The sequence below is a fragment of the Microtus oregoni genome, unplaced genomic scaffold, assembly GCF_018167655.1.
Source record: "Microtus oregoni isolate MIOR12 unplaced genomic scaffold, Mior012 000053F_ref0000044, whole genome shotgun sequence".
Classification (NCBI taxonomy): Eukaryota; Metazoa; Chordata; class Mammalia; order Rodentia; family Cricetidae; genus Microtus; species Microtus oregoni.
In genome coordinates, this window is record NW_024543829.1 from 1,637,315 (window position 1) to 1,646,673 (window position 9,359).

Below are 9,359 nucleotides of genomic sequence, written 5' to 3' on the forward strand. Positions count from 1 at the left end.
ACATGAAATACAAGAATAGACCAGTGTAGGGGTGGACTCCATTAGTAATACCACTCAATGAGGCTCAGACAGGAAGGTCACTTAAATATTGGCTTCAGAAATTTTCTTGGATACTGTACAGATGTTTTACCTCACAAATAAATGAGCAAAAATAACAAGAACATTAAGTAGATTTCATTCTGCACAACACTTCTTCTAAGATATCAGTAAGTGGCTTATAAGATTAAACTGCACTACAGTCATAAAAACATGGTCCTCAGACAGAGAATAACTACCAATTCCCCCTAGAAAGCACTTACTAAACACAGCTCTAAAGGAACTAACTTTAAAATACAAGGATATCAATAAACCAAAAGCCTGGGGCTTTTGCTCAGTAGTAGTACAATTCCCAGGCAGGCAACAGGCCTGGGGTTTAGTCCTCAGCACTGTAATACAAAAGCAGCATGTTATCTCAGTATGGTGTGGGAACATATTTTTTTTAATGTGGCCGATCTTTTGTATACATATTTTTAACCCAGTCTGAACATAAAAGAGTAAGACTCTGTTAATTAATCTGATGCCTTTTTTCAGGCAAATGTTTTAGATTTATTATAGTTTGTACTTCGAAGCATATTGAACTTTGCTTAATCCTGGTTTCAGTATAGAAAAATGAGAAATAAATAGAGAGAATGGAAATGATATTTTCAAATAGGAATTATCATTTATTTCTCAAGCATTTAAATTTCCTATGTAAGGTAAACAGACTAACAAAGAAGCTGTGGCTTCCTGGATTGCTACATCAATTCTCGCAAGGCTAAGCAGCTGTTGGTCATTCACTAGCAGGCAAAGTATAGAGCATCACTTCATACGGGCCACTCTTCATAAAAGTCTATGGTAGCATCAGACTATTGAACAAGCTATGTCTTGTCCTGATTATTCCAAGGGAAAAAGACAAACTACAAGACTCCATAAAGCAACATTGTCTCTGTAATTGTAAGCATAACACAGGATATTTTATACAAAAATATGACACTGTTTTATTTTATTTTTTTATTTTTTATTTTTTTTGATTTTTCGAGACAGGGTTTCTCCGTAGCTTTTGGTTCCTGTCCTGGAACTAGCTCTTGTAGACCAGGCTGGCCTCGAACTCACAGAGATCCGCCTGCCTCTGCCTCCCGAGTGCTGGGATTAAAGGCGTGCGCCACCACCGACACTGTTTTATTTTTAAAACTAGAAAAATGTGAAGATAAAATTTCACTTGAGTCTCAAAAAAGCTACAAGAAGCACTGTCATTCACTAACCTGAAACACAGTAAAATTTCCATAATCATACTCTATTCATGAGACTGATCTTAGGACCCATCAAATCATAACAGTGAAATGCCAGGAATGCTCAAATTGTCGTGGAGAAAATGTAAAAATCCTCATGAGATCTCATCTAAAGAGTGTTCACTGTGTATCAGCCAGGTCTAAGACCTCTAGATGAAATGCCTGATTCATCTTAAAAATACTATGTGGAGGTGGAGATGGCACATATCTTTTTTTTTTGTTGTTGTTGTTGTTGTTGTTTTTTCTTTTTTTTAATTTTTTTTAATTGAGAAAAGGAAAAAAAAAAGTTTCCCCCTCCTCCCAGCCTCCCATTTCCCTCCCCCTCCTCCCACCCTTCTCCCCCTCCCCCCACTCCTCTCCCCCTCCCTCTCCAGTACAAAGAGCAGTCAGGGTTCCCTGTCCTGTGGAAAGTCCAAGGTCCTCCCCCCTCCGTCCATGTCTAGGAAAGTGAACATCCAAACTGGCTAGGCTCCCACAAAGCCAGAACATGAAGTAGGGGCAAAACCCCGTGCCATTGTCTTTGGCTTCTCATCAGCCCTCATTGTTCGCCATGTTCAGAGTCCGGTTTTATCCCATGCTTTTTCAGTCATAGTCCAGCTGGCCTTGGTGAGCTCCCAATAGATCAGCCCCACTGTCTCAGTGGGTGGGTGCACCCCTCGTGGTCCTGACTTCCTTGCTCATCTTCTTTCTCCTTCCGCTCCTCATTGGGACCTTGGGAGCTCAGTCCAGGATGGCACATATCTTTAATCCCAGCACTCAGGAAGCTGAAGCAACAGATCTCTGTGAGTTCGAGGCTAAACTGGCCTAGAGCAAGTTTCAGGACAGGCTCCAAAGCTACACAGAGAAACCCCATCTCGAAAAACACACCAGAACAATACAAAAAAAAAAAAAAAGAAGCTATGTGTGGTATCTATTATTTTTTCCACTTTATGGAGAAAATAAACTACCAATATAAATTAACCTGTCATACTGACATTGAAATTAGGGAATCTATCTCCTGGTTGCTGGGATTGCATTTTCCACATACTATGCTACTGTGATTTTAGTGGTGTGTAACTTCTCGGGAAAAAAAATATTTACTAAGATTTTTATGGAGTAAAGAATTTGCTGCAAAAATATCAGGGCTTTGTGGGGAGACTGACATATATTCAAAAGTAGTGATTACTGAAATGTTGTAGAAATCAGAGGACCAGGAAGTTTGATTCAAGGTCACATGTTCTAGACGTGACAGGGAATCCACACCTGTGAAAGCTCAACAGTAAAACTGTTTAAACAGGCAACACAAGAACAATGACTGAACCAATTTTTATGTTAACAAGGGTGAAGAAAATCTTAGTGGACCAGAAGTTCACATGAGAAGCCACAGGCTATTGATGATTCATTAGAGAGAAAAAGATTAATTTTTTTTCCCAGGGAAGAGCCCTCTTATTCGTTACTGAATTCCAGGTGGTCAGCCATAACACATATTCATTTAAGCAACAAAGGAGACCCAGAAAATGCTTTTGTTTATGTGTTTTTACCTGTTTGTGTGTGTGTGTGTGTGTGTGTGTGTGTGTATTTATATAAAAAATAAAAGGATATGACATTGAGGGGAAGCCAGGAAGAGACATAGAAGAAATTGGAAGGTGGGAGGAGTCTAAGAGCTGAGAAAATCATGTAGCTCTAATTTAATTAAAAATATAAATAATTATTTTTAAAGGAGTAATAATAACCTTTCTTTATTTGTTTCCTTTTCGAAAATTTTATTTTATCTTTGGCAATTTTCTTCATGGATGATTTGACAAATGACCAAATTAAAGAATTAGCATTAGAAGTGTATTTCTTTCATGAATTGATACAAGCAGACTTTATATTGCTTCAGAGAAAGCAACTTTAGGTAAAAAAAAAAAAAAATCGATGACTTTAGAAATTGAAAGTAGCAAAAAGTAGTATGTGTTTTCTTACTAAAGTGGGGATTACTTTAGTTGAGATACATTGAAAGTTTACTGAACCAAATAAGACTGAAATTTAGACAACTCCAAACAGGTGTGTTTTACCATAATCATATTGTCAACCCGTTGCTTGTCTTACCTAATGAAAAAGAGACTATTCTCCACACAAGGCATCAGGTTTGCATTTTATACGAATTTCATAATCTAGAAAAAGGTATGTGTATATATGGAATTTATATGAAATATTTATGGAATATACATGGAATATTGAAATTAAAATTAGAATTAACTTTGTGGATAATTTCAAAAAATAACATTTTTGTTATTCCCAGACTTACCCAAATAGAATGCACATCTGTAGATGTGTATGTGTTTTTTATAACCTCCTATAAACCATTTTGTGTTATCATCTATAAACACACATCAATACTCATGCATTAGTGCTCAAAAGATCTGCTTAATTATGAAAATTCATCATAGAATTTGTATCTTGGGCTTGGAAGAAACTGCCCATCCTAATTGTGACATTGTTAAGGATGTTCCTAAGGACATTATGGTGTACCTCCTGCACCAGGCTGCCTGTTGGATGTTAGTATTTTTTTTTCTTTTCTTTCTTTTTTCCCCCAAATTTAAACGGCTTTATAAAGAATTTGCAACTAAATATCATGGTAAATGGGACTAGAGAGATGGCTCAGTCACTAAGAACACTGGTTGTTTCTCCAGAGGACATGGGTTAGATTCCCAGCACCCATAAGGCAGCTAATTCAAGCCAAAGAGGATCATGTGTTGTCTTCTGAGATCTATAGGCATTGCACACATATGGTGCACACATAATACATGCAGGCAAAATACTCCTATACATAAAAATAAAATTTAAGAATACAATTTTAAATTTTAAAATCATCAAGCAGGGATATAAACCAGACCTTGTAAATATTAATCCTTATTTGTTAATTTTATACATGGCAACACATAATAGGTTCTAGAAATTCCTTCAAAAATGTTTTACAAATATTTTAATGTTCTCGAAGACATCTGTTACTAATACAAAAATAATAGGACCCAGGAGATGCCAGTACAGAGCTTCTCACATTAGCATCTATATGGATTCTAGTATAGGTTTAAAATTCCAACTTGTGTGGCACTAACCAGCTGGTACATTCCCAAGTTAGTGTGAAATTAAGCATTTTTATCAGCCTTGAGACTACAATAATAATTGCCTCCATCAGTCCAATTTTGTCAAAACTTCATTTGTAATTCAAATGACAAAAATGATTTGCTTTCATGAAAAAAGTACATTCAAGGACACCCACTTAAACTTTTAATAAAATTCAACCACATTCATACTTTTTCTCATATAATTTTAAAACTTAATAATGATTTCCCCTTTTTTCTTGACTTTTGGCTTCATATTTCTATTACTGAATATTGTCACATTCATGATTTAAGGTCCTATGAGGTCCTGTTGTTTTTTTATAATCATATGTGGTTTAGAACGCTTTCCTAATAGTATGTGCCTTAGGGAAATATAACATGTGTTTAAATGCATATTGATTTATGGTTCCCAGAATGATGGACATAAAATTTAAGTGTATTTTCACTGGAAATAATTTTGCATTTTTGCTAGCAAAGCATACAAATATTTATTGCTTACAGAGAAGATACAAAAATATCTTATAAAATGATAATTTTGTTCAATATTCTCTGGAAGTAATGGCGTAACTCTCCATACAATTTAAGGTAGAGATTCTTTCTGAAGTATATGAAAAAGTAAACCATACTCTTAGACAGTTTACATCATCTCTCTCTTCCTCAGAAAATGATTTCCAATCAAATATTGAAATGCTGGTGTGAAATTCATATTTCTCCCTCTGATAAGCTGAAGCAACACTTACTTCTGCACAGTTCATTTCATAAACATCTGTTTATATGCCAGCTATCATACCACGAAACTTGGCTCTTAAACTTAACTCCTAAAGCACTAGTTAAATTTACAGGTCCTGAATTTCTTCATCGAGGCCCCACTCTCAGAAGTTAAGTATCTGATTGAAGGTATAGCAGCAGCACCCCTCTTAGCTCCCTTGGGTGACTTTAATGTGTATCTCAGTGTGCGTGTATCTCAGAATGTATGGATCATGAAAACTTGATCAATATTGATGGGAGATACAGCTAATGAAAAGCAATGTGCACATCAGATACTCTAGCCTTTAACTTCTGTGTTGATAGAACTTGATATCATCTCTCTAATTAGTGACTATAATACTATCACGGAGCAAAATTTATTGATGCTTTTATTTCTTATCTTTTAATCAATGTGATCCTCAAAAGGCCCAAAACTGTACTTGTTTCCTATAACATAAAATAATTATGTATTTGTATTATTTATATATACTGTTGTTACAAAATACAAGAACACTCATATGAATCCATTACAAATAAATTTAAATTGTACATTTTAAAACAAAAAGAGGCAAAATCAATTTTTATTGCATTACATTTTGCTCACATATGAATTGTTAATATGATATATTTAATAATTACAATCATAATAATAGTATGTACCCAACCACATCCCAGAGGGTATACACTTGCTTTAATTACTGAAACAATGTTGAAAGGAAGATTTAATTGAGGCATAAGTAAAGCATGTGAAGTTCCTTTAGGTAAAAGTCATGCAGTTGGATATTGACAGGTTTATTTACCTTTAGAAAGAGACAGTAACAGGTTCTTCTTTCTGGTATTTCATTCATTTTTAGGATAATCAATCAACTTATACATATATATGATAATGTCACCAAAACTTATCCAAATTGTCAGTTTGTAAGTGTAGAAAACTGTATTTCTAGGAAATAAAACATATGAAGACAAGATAGATAATTGGTGCAATTTCCTTTTAAAAAATATGTATGAGTGTTTTGCTGACATGCTTGTGTACAGTACTCAAGGGTGTTGGATCCTCTGAAATTGGATTTACAAATCCTTGTTAAGTTTCATCTGTGTGCTGGGAATCTGGGTCCTCTGGATGAGTAATGCATACTCTGAATGTAGGAGCTTTCTCTCCAGCAACTTGACGCAATTTTCTTTTTCTTTCTTTCTTTTTTTTTTAACAGAACTTGCCTCAAGTTTATTTGTAAAAACAGCATAAGGTCCTGAACATCTGCAAATACTGTGTAGCTGTTCACACCAGTCCATCTGTTTTCACATTGGCAGACTGAGACCTTTTTTTATGGGGCCTTCACAGGGGCCTGGGCACCTTTGAGAGCCTGAGCTGCAGCTGAGGCCTCTGCCTTGGCTTGAAACTTGGGCTTTGTCTTTTGGAGCCTACGACCCCTGGCCATGTAGCTTCTAATCTGCTTCCCAAGCTTGGGGTGAGCAATAAAAGCCAAATGGGTGAGTTTGCAGCTGGGGCCCTTTGGCACCTTGGGCTTCACCACCCGGGGCTTCACCAGGGCCTTGATGGCCTCCACCCGTGCACTCATGGCCTTTGCATTATTTGCCTGCATCTTCTTCAGGCCTTTCTTGTTGAGCTTCTTGGCAAAGCGCATGTCCCTCAGTAACTTGGGGTCAACCCCCTTGAGATTCGTATCTTTGTGACCGGGGTTTCTTGATGCCATTTCTGTGCCATTTCCGGGACTGGTTGTGTGTGGTGTGGTTCTTGGACTTGGCCATGGCTGGACGGTAATCTGCCTTGACGCAATTTTCTAAAACTAAAGAATTCTCATAATTTGGATGTACCTAAGTATATGTGTGAAGGTCGCTTTTCATTGTTTTACTTGTTCTTTGCTTCATCTGTATCATGAAGATTTAATTTTAAAACATTACTAAGTACAAAATTATGTAAGAATAGAATTATTTAGAATGAACTCTTAAAGCTCAACAACTATCGCCAGGCAGTGGTGGTGCATGCCTTTAATCCCAGCATCTGGAAGGCAGAGGCAGGCAGATTTCTGTGAGTTCAAATTCAGCTGGTCTATAAAAGCTAGTACCAGGATAGGCTCTAAAGCTACAGAGAAACCCTGTCTCTAAAAAACAAAAAAAGAATGAAAGAGAGAGAGAGAGAGAGAGAGAGAGAGAGAGAAAGAGAGAGAGAGAGGAGGAGGAGGAAGAAGAGGAGGAGGAGGAGGAGGAGGAGGAGGAGGAGGAGGAGGAGGAGAAGGAGAAGAAGAAGAAGAAGAAGAAGAAGAAGAAGAAGAAGAAGAAGAAGAAGAGCATAAATCAAGGAGCAATTTCTATGGCCCCACCTCTAATTGAACATCTATTGGCAGTTAGTTGACTGTTGAGCGGAGTCACTTTTCTTTGGGGGATTACCTGAACTCTACTTTAGTGGGCAGCCCCAAGGCCATGTTCATAGGTAGGTACTAATTGGACTTGTTGGATCATTTAAAAAGTAAATATAAACAAGAGAGTATGAAATTAGTAGTGAGATGGGCTGAGGAGGTGAGAATGGGAGATACATTGTATTCATATATGAAGATGAAGGACAACTTAGTCTTCATAACAGTTTCACTCACTTTATTCTTGCTGGATGTGGACAATAGTCTTCTTAAAATAGTAAATGGAAAATTACACAAAACAATTCTAAACAGCATGATGGAATCTCACTATAGCCTAGAGTCATAGTCACGCCTTGTCTCAAAATGTCCACATTGTGATGACGCTATTTAGTTACTTAGCAGCCAGCAGTCAGAGTTAACAGAGTGTTGTACTACTGCTGTGTTGGTGTTCAATTAACTTGTGGTGTGATAGAATATATTTCCTGAAGGTGAGAATGACTTCAATAATATAACTTCCCGTAAATGAATGTATAAATTGAACAATGGAACATTACATATAAAAAATAAGATACAAAGAGTAGGGGAGTTGGCTTAGTAAATAAGAGTACTTGGTAGGTCATCATGAGGACCTCTGTTAAAATTTGTAGGAAATATCAATGAAAAAAAGAGAATGGCTATGTGTGCCTGTACCACAATAGGAGGGCAATGACAAGTATATCCTGGGAGCTCACTAGCCAGACATACTAGCAAAGCTGTAAACCTCACATGATAAAACAGACAAGAATTGAAGAAGATATTTAACATCCTCCCTTGGCCACCAAATGAACAGGCTTGAGTGAATGAACTTGCACGTTTATGTTCATGTAGCAGCTCACAAATAAAATACATACTAAGGAGGGGAAAAGAGAAAGAAGAGGAGGGAGAAACACTGAGATATCAAATTACAAGCACAAAGTGAACATTTACAAAGTTAATAAAAATGAATCCAGTCTGAAAGATAATCTAGTCTAAAATTCTAACTGAACAATTGTTTGTAAAAGGTAAACCATGTAGAAGGGAAAAGTCACAGCTAAGATAAGGCAGGAATGAAATCACGGGTAATAATTGTCATAATGTGCTACTTATGTAATTAAACTACTTAATATGATACGGAAATGGCAAATACAACACATTATTCATCAAAACCCTTACAAGTGTACAGTTTAAGGAGTAATTCTTTTTTGAGAATTACTTTCTTTAACTTTTTTCATGCTATATTCTGATTATGCACTTTTCCTCCACAGTTCCTCTCAAAAATTGCCCACTACCCAATTCTATGGTCTTTATTATGTAAATTATGGGCTTTAGTTAATAATCAGATGTCTGTACTGAATCTATACTAGTTTCATATGTTAATGGCGTTAAAGGACTGAGTAATTGGTAAACTTTTATTAGTTTTTTGATTTTTCTGTCAATCAAAGCCAATTCTAAATATAAAATATAAATTGAAGTAAACTGTACTGTTGGTCACACTACCACCCTGACACACACCTTTATTAATTGTCTATTGTAAATAGAGTCAAGGTTGGGCAAACTGGGAAAACAAAGAACATCACTTTAAACATTTATGTGTCCTGCTTTCTACCCTGTCCATCACACATTTCTTTCCCCTGCTGTCTGACCTCAGTGTTGCTGTCTATCATCAAGATAATAAAGCGTTGCTTTCTATGTCATTCCTGATATCTCCTGACAGGACTGCCATCGCAAATGAAGGCATTCAACCTTGATGACCATATACACATAAGAGCAGAACATGCCAGTTCTGACTGCTCCTAACTCATCTCATCGTCTGTGGAACTGTGCGTTGT

General features: G+C 36.5%; 1 pseudogene; it reads right to left on the bottom strand.

Annotated features, from left to right (window-relative positions):
• Positions 1 to 6,462: 6,462 nt before the first annotated feature.
• LOC121437589 lies at positions 6,463 to 6,907 on the bottom strand (annotated as a pseudogene).
• Between the last annotated feature and the right edge of the window lie 2,452 nt (positions 6,908 to 9,359).